At 43.6% G+C, this 12,885-nt stretch overlaps 1 long non-coding RNA gene across 18 annotated transcripts in view; it reads right to left on the bottom strand.

Moving 5' to 3' along the window:
• LOC139751607 (uncharacterized) overlaps positions 1-12,885 on the bottom strand; it is a 292,242-nt gene that overhangs the window by 3,438 nt on the left and 275,919 nt on the right. For 17 of the 18 annotated variants that reach the window (XR_011713379.1, XR_011713381.1, XR_011713380.1 and 14 more), the window contains one exon: positions 5,969-6,114. This is a non-coding gene — a long non-coding RNA (uncharacterized lncRNA). Of the gene's footprint in view, positions 1-5,968; positions 6,115-8,324; positions 8,344-12,885 lie in introns of those variants that run through there. The other variant, XR_011713390.1, reaches the window with a different exon arrangement.

A 12,885-nucleotide genomic window follows, 5' to 3' on the forward strand; every position in this document is an offset into this window, starting at 1 on the left:
ATAGCTGGAGGAATGGCTCACTCAGAGGAGAATGTCTGCATCTCCAAAGAAATCTTCAGTCACCCTTTTCACCCCAGTCTGACATTAACCCAACCTGCATCCTCCCACGAATTAAAAGGGTCAGTCACTCCCACTGAACAAAACATCAACTATTCTGGGTGTCACATACGTTACACACACATGATATTTACCTTTCACACTACAAATACCAACACAAAAGCAAAAAACGGACTAAATGCCCTTACAACGGTTAACTGGATCCAGATATGGAAAAGATGAAGACTCCTTTAAAACCCTCCTCAGCAACTCATCTGCTCCACCCTAAAGCACGCTTCATCAAACCCTATCAAAACACAGAAAACAGAACTCCCACAATAATCACTGGCGGACTAGCAACCAGGAACACTCAGCACTACACAACAATACAAAAAAGCCTTCCAATACATTGCCACCATGAATATGCTAAGCACTCAGTTCTGCTCCCATCCAGACCATTCCATAACTAACTGCAAACCTTTAAGTAAAGATCAAAAGCTTACCCCTTCCTCATACTTCAGTAATCAATACCAAGAGATCCCACCATCCCTAAACAAATTTAACAAAATAAATATCGACATCATGTGACTAGCCAAACAAGCCGCCCTACCGGTTCAGCCTTAAAACACCACTCTACGAGGCGTACACTCATCTGAAACCTCATCCCCAGACATATACGAGATACGCTTTCTCGTCTACGTTCTGGACATCTCCCGTCCCTAAAACACTACAAAAATAAATCAGCATATATTATGGCCCTCCATCATGACCTCTGTGCAACTACCCTCGTTACTGCTAAATTACCCCACACTCAACAACAATGACATAAACGCACAGCATGACTGAACTCATTTACCTGTGGTCCCACCCAGTGGAATTGGCCGACATGCTGAGCATTGAGGGGGGAACCCGTTGAAGAGGAAAGAGCTCCGGGGGAGGGGAGGAAGGTGTATAGAGAGAGAGAAAGAAAGATACAGATAGATACTGGGGTAGGGGAGAAAGAATTCTACGTCCGTGTTCCTTGCGTGTCGTAGAAAGCGATTAAAGGGGAAGGAGTGGGGGACTGGAAGCCCCCACTTCATGTCAGTTTTAAGAAGATGAAACAGGAGTCAAGCAGGGAATGCTCATCCTCCTCGAAGTCAGGTTGGGGCAGTCTGAATGTGTGTGGATGCAACCAAGAGAGGAGAGATACGTAGAATTTTTAAGGAAAGAAACCTGGGTGTGCTGGCTCTACGTGAAACAAAACTTAAAGATAAATAGGAAGAATGCTATGGAAATATCATGGGAATAGTCAGAGGTTGGTGAGAAGACAAGAGCTATGGAAGAGGCAGCATTACTGCTGAACTGGGAGTGTGAGAATGAGTGTAAGAAGGTGAGCTCTAGACTAATGTGGGTAAAAAGGAAAAAAAGATAGCAAGAGACAGGTGATCATTAGTGTGTATGCACCTGGCTATGAGAAGAAAGACCAAGAGAGGCAAGTGTTTTGGGAGCAGCTTTGTGTGTCAATAGTATTGATGCAAGAAACTAAGTAATAAAAGAAAAAGGGAGAGGTGTGGTAATAAAGAGTGTGGTTAAGAGAGTTGAAGGAAGTCTGTTGAAATGGTTTGGATATGTGGAGTTAACAAAGACAATATATGTGTAAGAAATGAAGGGAACAAGGAGAAGGGATAGACCAAATTGGAGATGGAAGGATGGACTTGAAAAGATTGTGAGTGATTGGGGCCTGAATATGTAGGAGGGTGAAAGGCGTGTACGGGCTAGAGTGAAATGGAACGATGTGGTAATCAGGGGTCGACATGTTGTCAATGGACTAAACCATATTATGAGAGACCGCTGTCATGAGATGCCATCATCATGGGGCACCACTGTCATGGGCTTCAAATATGCCAACCTATCATGAGGCACTGCCTCATGGACCACCAGTGTTATGAGGTACTACCACTGTGGGGCCACCACAATGGCTTATCATGAGGCACCGCCATATGGGGCACCACTATCATGAGGTACTTCCCTTATGGAGCACCAGCGCCATAAGGCAACATCATCATGTTAAGACTACATAATAAAACGCATCCACCATGGGCTTACACCATCATAGGGTAATGCAATCTATGTGGTAGCATCATTAAGGTGTACTGTCATGAGGTAACACTAGTCTGGGGTAGAAAAATCGTAGGACAGAACCGTGAATGAGAATCTTTATAAGTCTCATCATAATGGACCAGTACATTACGATGGCGTAAAAGGTATCAAGCCAGAATGTAATAGGATGGCACCATTACTCTGTCCATTATCTTGGGATCTTCATCCAATGAGATAGACCCATTACCCTTTACCCTAGGACAATCATTCCATGATTTTGCCCATTATCCCAAGACAGTCATCTTGTGGACCAGCACCACAGTTAACCAATATTCTGGGACACTCACCTCACTGGCCAACACCACAAATTGCCCATTATCATGGGAGAGCATCATCAGTATCGGTCATTGTCAATATCCCTTAGGGAGCACCATGCTGGAATGGGTTAGCACCCTCATGGGTCATTGTCACTATGGGTTTGTGTCATCATGGGTTACCACTATGGGTTAGCGCCATCATGGATTATCATCATCATCAGGTCGTACCTACATGGATCAGCACCACCAATGGTATTCATTATGGGGTAGTTCCATCATGGGTCAGTATCGTCATAGATCAACGGCATCATGGGTCACAACCTTCATGGGGTAGTACCGTCATTATGTGGCTACACCTTAATATACAAACATCATTTTTACGTCAGCATCATCATGGGGTACCGTTGTTACGAGGCTACACCAACATATGTCAGCACCATTATGATGTACCGCCATCATTGGGCCTCTGCTGTCATAAGCCATCACTATCATCGGTCAACACTGTCATGGATCAGCTCCATCATGGACTACCACCGTCACTGTCATGGGTCGGCGTAATAACACCGATTTCACTTCTGAGTATAAACCCAGACTTTTCCTTCCGCTTGGCGCAGCCCATCCCTGAAAAAGTAGACTGCTCTATCCCCGCCCCTACAGCTCTCACTTCTATTTCCAAAGTCTTTGAAACTCCTTAACTCTTACTTTTCTAAACAATTAGAGTCCCATTTCCTCTTTTCTGATTGCGAACATTAATTTCACAGTCTACTGGTGATCTCTCCTGTGTGACACCCCTGCTCCTCTTCCCTCAGTAACTTTGGTGAAGTTTTTGTCATTGTCCTCGACATCTCCAAAGCATTTGACGGGTGTGGCACGTCTTTTCTAGACTGCCTTCCACTGATTTTTCTGTTTCTCTCTGTCACTTGATATTTCCTTTCTGACCGTTCCGCTACAGAAGTTGCTGATGGAGCAAGTTCCCCTTCTTATTCTGTTTCACATTGGTGTTCCTCAGGATTTTCTGTTGTCTATTTTTTTCTTTACAAATGATCTCTCCTCGACTTCTGTGCTGGAAATTTTACTTTCCACAGCTCATTTCACATTCACTTTCCTCCTCCTCCCACCAATAATATTCGTTCTCTTTCTCGTACTGAACATACCATATTTCCTTTCTCAATTCAGACCTGTACAGCTTCTCAGGATGAAAAAAGCAATAACCTAGTAATTCAAATAGTGACAAAACGCATTTTCTTCCTATATATATAAGAGTCACATTTCCCTTTCTTCAATTTCTCCTAGACATCCCCAATATGATCAATATCACAAAGTCTACTTTCCAAAAGGTAGGGGTGATGCATTGGTGACGTAGTTATTTTTCTTGTAGGAGGCTGTTTCATATCTCCAGGGGTTTTATTCGTGCTGGTATGAAGTACTGTACATATATCTGGGGTGGCTCTTCTCCCATCGCTTTATCAACCAAAGAGAAATCACAAGCCTTCCGTCTCATTCATTCTCCTGGCATCACCTCTTTTCACTATTTCCTTATCTACGTTGTGATGTTGCTGCTCTCTCTCTCTCTCTCTCTCTCTCTCTCTCTCTCTCTCTCTCTCTCTCTCTCACACACACACACACACACACACACACACACCCACGTATCATCTAGTCCACTTTCCTCGTGAGTGCATGTACACCTCCACTCCCAAGATTTGGATCCAAGGCCCGCGTGTAACTGCTGCATCCCATAGCTTTTGTGTGGATACCTGTCACACAAGGATTGATCAGGCAGCATTATCATGGGTCATTTCCACCGTGGACCAACACTACGTATGGCAGGGAGTCATCATCACCATGGATCAACCCCATCAATGGATCAGTACATCATGGGTCTACACCATCGTTGGCCAGCACCATCATGGGTCACCATCATCAGTGGTTAGCTTCATGTGTTAGTACCATCAAGAACCACAAAATCATGGGTCAGCATCACCAAGACTGAAAAAACATCATGTGTCAGCGTTATCATAGGTCAACACCATCATAGGTCAATATAATGGAAAAACCCTCATCATGGGTCAATACTCATGCGTCAGCACCATCAATGGTGAACACCAACATAGGTCACCACCAGCTGGGTCAGCATCGTCATGGGGCACTAGAATTCACCGTCATGGGCACTACCATCATAGGTCACCATTATCAATGGATAATGCCGTCATGGACACTTCTGTGAAAGGTCAGTATCATCATGAGAGAGAACCATGGTGGACAACACATCATGGAACGGTACATCATCATGGGATTACAACCATCTGACAGCACCAGTACGTACTAGCGGTATCATATGGCAACGCCATTATCTGAATGGGCTGTTAGTGGGTACCAGCACCATACAGAAGCTTTAGTATGTGGGTAAACCCATCACTACTGTACACCATCAGTGAGCGCTGTTATGGGGCAACACCAGAATGGGAGCTGTAGGGAGGAGCACCATTAGAAGGTAGTATCATGGAGAGGTTCCATCACTGGTTAGAATGTGTGAGGGTGACGATACCCATGTTGGTGGTACAGCGGAGGGTGTGTACCACTGTCTCTGTGTAACAGATATGAATCGGTCGTTCATATACATACATATTGCCGAGGACCTCAAAGGGGGGGCGGGGAATGTTGTGAGGCGAGAACATCTTGCTAACGATAATGTAATAACATTCAGCTTCGCCCAGTGCAAACGGGTCGAGACCACCTATCTATAGTGACCACAATTCTTCAATAAGGAACTGTATACAAGTATAAAGCAAATTACATACCTAGAAGTTATGAAGTGAATAACGTGCTACTCTCCCTTGCCTCTGTGAAGCAAATACCTTCATCATCTTCCCCTACACCGTAACCATACCTTGGAACTAACAAAATTCCAGCAATGCAAAACACAAAGTAACGACCCAAGTCTCATAGTCTGTGGCCATTTTCTGCTTACTTTTTATACATGTTATTGGAACATGACGGAGGTGTTCATGTTTTCCATAGTATCGTGAAGTGTTTAGAATATGTTGGAAGTATCAGACTTTAGCTGCTGTGTGGTGTGAGTGGCAGAGGTGAAGCAGGGTTGCGAGAATAATCCACCGTGTGCTCCACCGCCGGAATCTTAGTGATTCTGACGTACCGGTGATGACGGCCAATTAACACTTAACGTCATCTGTAAACAGACCACAATACATACATTTTCTTCAAATGAAAATCACTGTTTATCGTCATCCTCTGAGATGGAGTACTCCCGCAACGCCAAGCGAGTGTGTGATTCGTGCATTAAGGACGAAAGCGAGTGTTACCAACCCCCCAACATACCTTACCATTATACATATCAACATTAATAGTGAAGATACAGAAAGTAGAAGTGAGCAACATTACTGCTAATGATAGATAGATATTATACGTTTATTTTTAGCATAGGAGGAGAGGCAGGATAATTGACTTTATGTAAATAATAAATGACCAGTTACAACATTACGAAGAGGATATTTCACATGTAATGGAAGTAGTACCTGTGTTTCTGTTGTCAGTAAAACGTAGATCAGATCTTTCCCTGTGTTTCACTCCCCCTCAAGATGTGCTGTGCCTCAGTGGCGGATGTCCGACTCTCCAGGGTGGCTGGATCTCACCAGGTGACGGCATTTGGTCCACAGTTACGCTGTAAAAAGATTCGACAGTGAAACACGAGAAATAAAGAACAAACTTTATGAAACGTTGATATAGAAATATCAATTAATATGTACGGTTATATACACAATATATATATATATATATATATATATATATATATATATATATATATATATATATATATATATATATACTTTTTTTCATACTTATCCGCCGTTTCCCTTTATATTCACATCCGTTCTCTAGCTGCCATGTGCCACCCTCCGAAACCACAGCCCAATATCCACAACTAGACACCCCGACCCCACCAAGTCTCTCCATGGTTCCCCTGGTCGCCTTATGTGTCCTGGCACAGACCACTGACAGCACAGCAGCCCCTGTATACATCACTTCAGTTCACTCTATCCCGTGCATTACTTTCTCCGTCTTGCATGTTCAGGCCTCGAGCACTGAAAATATGTTCCACTCCATCCTTCCATCTTCATTCTGGTCTCCCCGTTCTCCTTGCCCACTCTCACTCCTGACATGTATATCCTCTTTGTCAACCTCTTCACGCTCACATTCTCCATTTGTCTTAACCATTTCACAACACACTCTCTCAAGCTCTTTCAACCACACTCCTTTTGTTGCCACATCTCTCTCCCCTACCTTACCTTTACCAACTCGATCACTCCTCCTCACGCCAGTCACCGTCCTCAGACATTTCAGACGTTTCATTACCAACACATCCACTCTCTGCCGTATATTCTCATCTATACCCGAAGCTTCGCATCCATGCAACATCGCTGAAACTACCTCACCTTCAAGCCTTCAAACATGCACATTTTCGACCCTCCCAGATGACGACCTCCCTCTCCATATGTTCTCCAATGTTCCCACAACCCTCGTCACCCACCCTATGACTCGTCTCCGCTTCCATGATTCCATTCGCTACCATGTATCAGCCATGAATCTGTTGCTCGGTCAGGTAAGTCGCAGTTATAATAGGAAGAGAATCACCAGGACCCGGACGAACATCTTTGGTTATATTGGTTTACGTTTTTACTGGATTACGTAATTACACAGACCATCATCAGTGCCTAAAAGGAAGGGACAGTAGCCTCATAATACCTACTTTATGAGTTTCTGTTCAAGCCATGAAGTCTAAAGTGTCCCTTGAAAAGTATATATCATAAAAGCCCAATGTGAAACGAGTCATCGAGAAAGAATAAAGAAATACTGATAATGACTAATAAATAATCCTACATGTTCTTAAATACATTAAAACACAAATTGTGTAAATTTAAGAAGCAATATTTTCTAGTCGAGATGAAGATACGACAGTTCATAATCAAATAACCTATCGTTAAAACATATACTCAAAATCAAGTGGACAATACTACTCTAAACACAATAAAACATCTAAAAACGCTATATAACTCTCTTGATGCTTCATTGTTACTTGTGGAGGATTTGTTCCTGTAGGACAGGTGGGACTCGATAACAGACTGGTGTCTGATGTGCTACTGGCTGGCACAAGAGAAGCTCGCTGCCAACACTGGGTTGTTATCGTCGTGAGCGTGATTCCCGTATTGCTGAGGAGGTTTGGTAATTTCGGCGGTTCGTTCGAACTGACTGTGTAAGATGTTCAGGAATGCGCGTCGTGAAGTGTCGCTTCGTCTTGCCAATATACAAATCATCACAGCTGTTGCATTTCTACTGGTAGACAATTGACGCCTGCAGTCCCGCAGAAATAACATCCTTGAACTTGAATGGACTGTATTTCTTGCTTTAAAACTACTCTGATGTTATCTTGTGGATAAAAGTAACGCATTGATACAGTCAATAACTTACGAAGTGTATAACCGCTCTTCTCAGGGAACAAGACTGGAAAATATATCACAACATCCCTGGGTACAGTTAATGATGGTCTTACTGAAGGACATTAGTACCAAACCACAACACCGTGTGACCCATCGCGCGCCTCACCATCCATAATTCTAAACAATGTTTTCTGAAAACATTAGTAATCTCTCCTTAAAAAGACGATAGGTCTTGTTATCCTTCAATATACCGACTCATTTTCGTTTTCAAGATGTAGGTAAGGGCATATTTTTCTTTTATAAACCTCTGTAAGACATATATAACCATTTCTTAGATATTTTTGAAAAACAAATGTGTCTCGATTTTTGAAAATTAGTGCTGGTATAGAGACATGGTCATTACAAAGCAGTTCATGGATTTACCACAGAAACGAACCTTGAGTTAGGTCGTGGCCCATATCAACACGATCACACCGCCATGGGTGCTTCCTGAAGTTCGTTTCTAAAGTGAACATCGGTGAAGTTGATCAGCCACCAGTGTTGATGTGGGAGACACCAGCGGCAGGTGTGTGGTACACTGATGACACTCTCTCGATCATTAATGGTTAAATCAGTCTGCTTTATCGCTCACAAATTACACAAGATCTCCTCGTGACCTTCACATATGTCTTCGTTTCTCGATAGAGACCTCAAGGTCATGGTAATGACCTGTAATGATTCACATTACAGTTAGACAATGTGGGTGGGGGAAAAGAGGTGTTTAATTCATACTGTCGAGTACTTATGGAGTTGGTGAGTTATAAAGCTTGTTTATATACAAAAGGGAAATTTTCTCTAAAATAAATGTATGTAATAAATCTATATGTTCTCTTGTAACAAGTGTCTCTTCTGTAAGAGTTTGTGACAAAAAATAATATCTTGCATGACACTATCAAAATTTAAGTCCACCTAACTTGCAACAAGATCATCCTCATAGCATTTACTAACATGCAAATCATTTCCTTAATTGTACTTTCCCCACGTAAAGTTTGTCTGGTATTACTCTGGTTAATCCACGTTACCTAATTCTTCATCATCACTGAACAATGGAGAGTCACAGGTGACATCCGTATCTTATAGCCTCACCACAGCCACAGGGCCCGCGCCACCCTCTTCCCTCGGATGGCTGGTGAGGTCGTAGTGGCGTTGTGGGTGCCACATTACCTCTTCAAGCCAAGGACACACGATCCATCCCAGTTAGCGGGGTACATCTGGCAGAGTGTGGGCTGCTGGTGTGTATACCACAGCTATACTGCAAAGGCTACAACCTAGTCACCAGGGACACCTTCAGCCTGAATGGCTACTGGCTTCTATATTTTCCTTCGTCACGCCACAGCGTTCTCGATGCAGATGATAACCATAACATTCTGAAAGCTGTTCCAGAGATGAGGTTCAGCGCCAACGATACCGTCCTAAGGCAATCCTCGTCGTACTGTAATCGAGCGACAGAGCTATGACACCTACAAGCAGGTTGCCGAATCCATTCCGAGCACGTAAGAAGCCGTCCAACACTCGAGCAATACCACCCAAATACCAGCCAACGACTGGATCGACCCACCTCCTGCATGCAAGGTGAGTTTCACGGGCGGCTGGAGCCAGCACCAGCTTAGGCGACTCGTCGGAATTACTTTTAAAATGCATCTAAAAGCAGGTCTCCTTCCTTCAATTTCACGCTCTGATAACTTGGAAACTTGTGCCCCAAAAAACTTCCCCAAAACTGTACAATTGAAGGAACATTTGGTGGCAGTGGGTGAGATGGAGTTTTGCAGATGTCCCGAGAGTAAGCCGGGCGTACGGGGAGGAGGGAGAATATTGTAGTCCAGGCAAGAGAGGTGCAGTTGGGAGTGGAAGAAATAAGAACGAGGTCATACCTTGGTGAGGAACCATGATCCAAGGATGAGACTATGCTGTGAAGTGAACGAAGTAACGACAGAGAAAAGGATAGAGTAATGTAGCTGAAGAAGAGGTGGCTATAGTAGTGTTCGTGGTTCAGCTGCGGAGAGAGAGAGAGAGCAGTACAGTGTTGTTATCCTAGTGGGGATGGGTTATCAGAAAGGAGAGAGAGAGAGAGAGAGAGAGAGAGAGAGAGAGAGAGAGAGAGAGAGAGAGAGAGAGAGAGAGAGGAGAAGTTACCCATGCCAGGCAGACAATTGAGAGACCCGTTCCTCATTTTGGAGAGACATGTTCTCCACGCTGGAGAGACTAAAGGTTCCACGTGATGGAGAGACAGATTCCTCATGCTAGAGACACAAAGACCAGGACTTGCGGTTATAGAGATTGTCTTTGTTCAAATTACGATGAAGTGGTGCATGATACCTCCTCGGCCTGAGGATGAAATGTTCTTCATGGTGCCCAGTGATGATCTGCAACACACGCACGCACACACGCACGCGCGCGCACACACACACACACACACACACACATGGTAACTGTCACATGCATATCAAATGCGGTTGAACATGTTAACACTCAAGTATATAAAAACTGTCACAACACAACGTGTTGTACGAGCAACTTTCTCATAACGAATGCTGCGTATGAAAGTCTCTTGGGTTTACACTTTTCAACAGATATCATTATCTCTCGACAAGAAGAAAATATGACCATACAGCTAACATGCCTCCCTGATGAGTTCCTTCTAAAAACCTTTAAGACCTTTACAGAAGGCCAATTACACTCTTCCCTTTGTGACTCTTGGATTATCTTTACGTGATACGATCCAGAGATTCTGTAAATATTGGAAAACCTCAACGACTGATTTTTATTTCTTTATAGATTCCAAAGAGGTCCCATCTCTTATTTACGATGCAGCCAGCCAGCCATTGCATTGTGAAGAAGACTCATTCAGCCGAGAAGATGGGACATCAAGCTACAGACTTCATATATATATGTACTAATGAGGCGTTACCGGACTACGCCTGCTTGTGGTTACGTCGTGAGTAAAAAGGTCCCCTACAGCGAGTTTGGATCACCGGGCACAATCTCGTCTAGGAAATTCTCATTCCAAAGAAGTCCATCCTTTCCCTGCTACTGATTGTAGTGCAGCCTTGAGACGTCAGTAACCTCTGGAGAAGGGGTCCAGGAGTTATATAACGAAAACTAATGACACTAAGAAAAATGATAATAATCAAAGCAAAATTAATAATGATAATAATAATAATGTAGGTATGATGTTAGTGTGGTATCTCCTTAACTCAGGCTACTTCCCATTCCAAAGATTTTCCAGCAGTTAAAGAACATACTTTTTTACCAATTCAGTTCCTCTGAACTCCAGAAGAAAAGGAACACACACACACACCTAGACTAAGGTGTGTGTGTGTGTGTGGGTGGGTATGTACACACACACATAATTGGAGTAAAGTTAAGAGACGAGAAAACAAGTGTTAAACTCTCCCCCGTAACGGACAAATGATAATCAACACACACACACACACACACACACACACACATTTTTCCTACTTGATCGCCGTTTCCTGCGTTAGCAAAGTAGCACCGCAATCTCTACCTGTCATGCCTAATACGCCGGAACCACAACTCCCTCGCTACAACCAGGCCCCACAGACCTTTCCATGTATTTTCCCGGTCGCTTAACATGCCCTGGTTCAGTCCACTGACAGCATGTTGACCCCAGTATACCACACCGTTCCAATCCACTCTATCCTAAGCTTGCTTTCCACCCTTCTGCATGCTAGGGCACCGTTCACTAGAAATCTTTTTCACTCCATTCTTCCATCTCCAGTTTGGTCTCCCCGTTCTTGTTCCCCTCCACTTCTGATATACATATATCCTCTTTCTCAGCCTCTCCTCACTCATTCTTTCCATAATTTCAAACCATTTCAACACACCCTCTTCAGTTCTTTAAACCACACTCTTTATTACCCATACCTCTCTCTTACCCTTTTATTACCCACTCGATCAAACCACCTCACACCACATAAGTCCTCAAACATTTCTTTTCGAACACTTCCACTCTCCTCCGCACATCCTCGTCGATAGCCCATGCCTCACGTCCATACAACATCGTTGAGACTACTTTACGTCCAAATATGCCCATTTTTGTCCTTCCAAACAACTACTCTCTTCACACATTCCTCAATGCTCCCAGAACCTTCGCCCCCCTCACCCAACCCAGAAATCACTTCTACAGTTTCGTTTTCTGCCATGTCCACTCACGGGTAGCTAAAAACCTCACTTTCAAATTTTCTCCATTCAAACTCACATCCCAACTAACCTATCGCTCTGCTGTGCTAAACCTAATAACCCTGATTTTATTCACATTTACAATCAACTTGCTCCTTTTACACACTCTTCCAATCTGTCACCAACTTCTGCAGTTTCTCACTCGAATCTGCCACCAGTGATGTGTCATTAGCAAACAACAACTGACTCACTTCCCAGACCTCAATCAACCTCTAATGACAGCATTACTCAACTCACTTTCAGAGGCCCTTGCTTTTATTTCCACCATAAACAAATCAAACAGCCATGGTTCCTACGTGTGCACACGCCTTACACCCTTGATGAAGCTTCTCACTGTTCCTATAAGCCTTCTTCCCATACTGTGGTATATATTATTAAGACCCTCCAAAAGGCATCTCTGTCAACCTTATCAAATGCTTTCTCCAGATCCATGAATACCACATAAATTTTCTTCTTTTTCTTTAAGTGTTCCTCACAAACATTTTCCTGAAAACTACAATATTCATCCCCAGTCAGATGCTCTGTGCATACGATCACCCTCTCAGTCACTATTTTCCCATACAGCTTACCAGGTACACTACCGTAGTCTACTTTGCCTTTATACAGTGGCACTAAACATGTATTCCACCGATCCTCGGGCACCTCGCCGTGATCCATACGGACAGTGAAATTCCTTACCATCCAATCAACAACACAGTCACCCACATTAAGAGATTCAACTGCAATACCATCCACTCCAGCCGCCTTGCGGCATTTCA

The sequence above is a fragment of the Panulirus ornatus genome, chromosome 11, assembly GCF_036320965.1.
Source record: "Panulirus ornatus isolate Po-2019 chromosome 11, ASM3632096v1, whole genome shotgun sequence".
Classification (NCBI taxonomy): domain Eukaryota; kingdom Metazoa; phylum Arthropoda; class Malacostraca; order Decapoda; family Palinuridae; genus Panulirus; species Panulirus ornatus.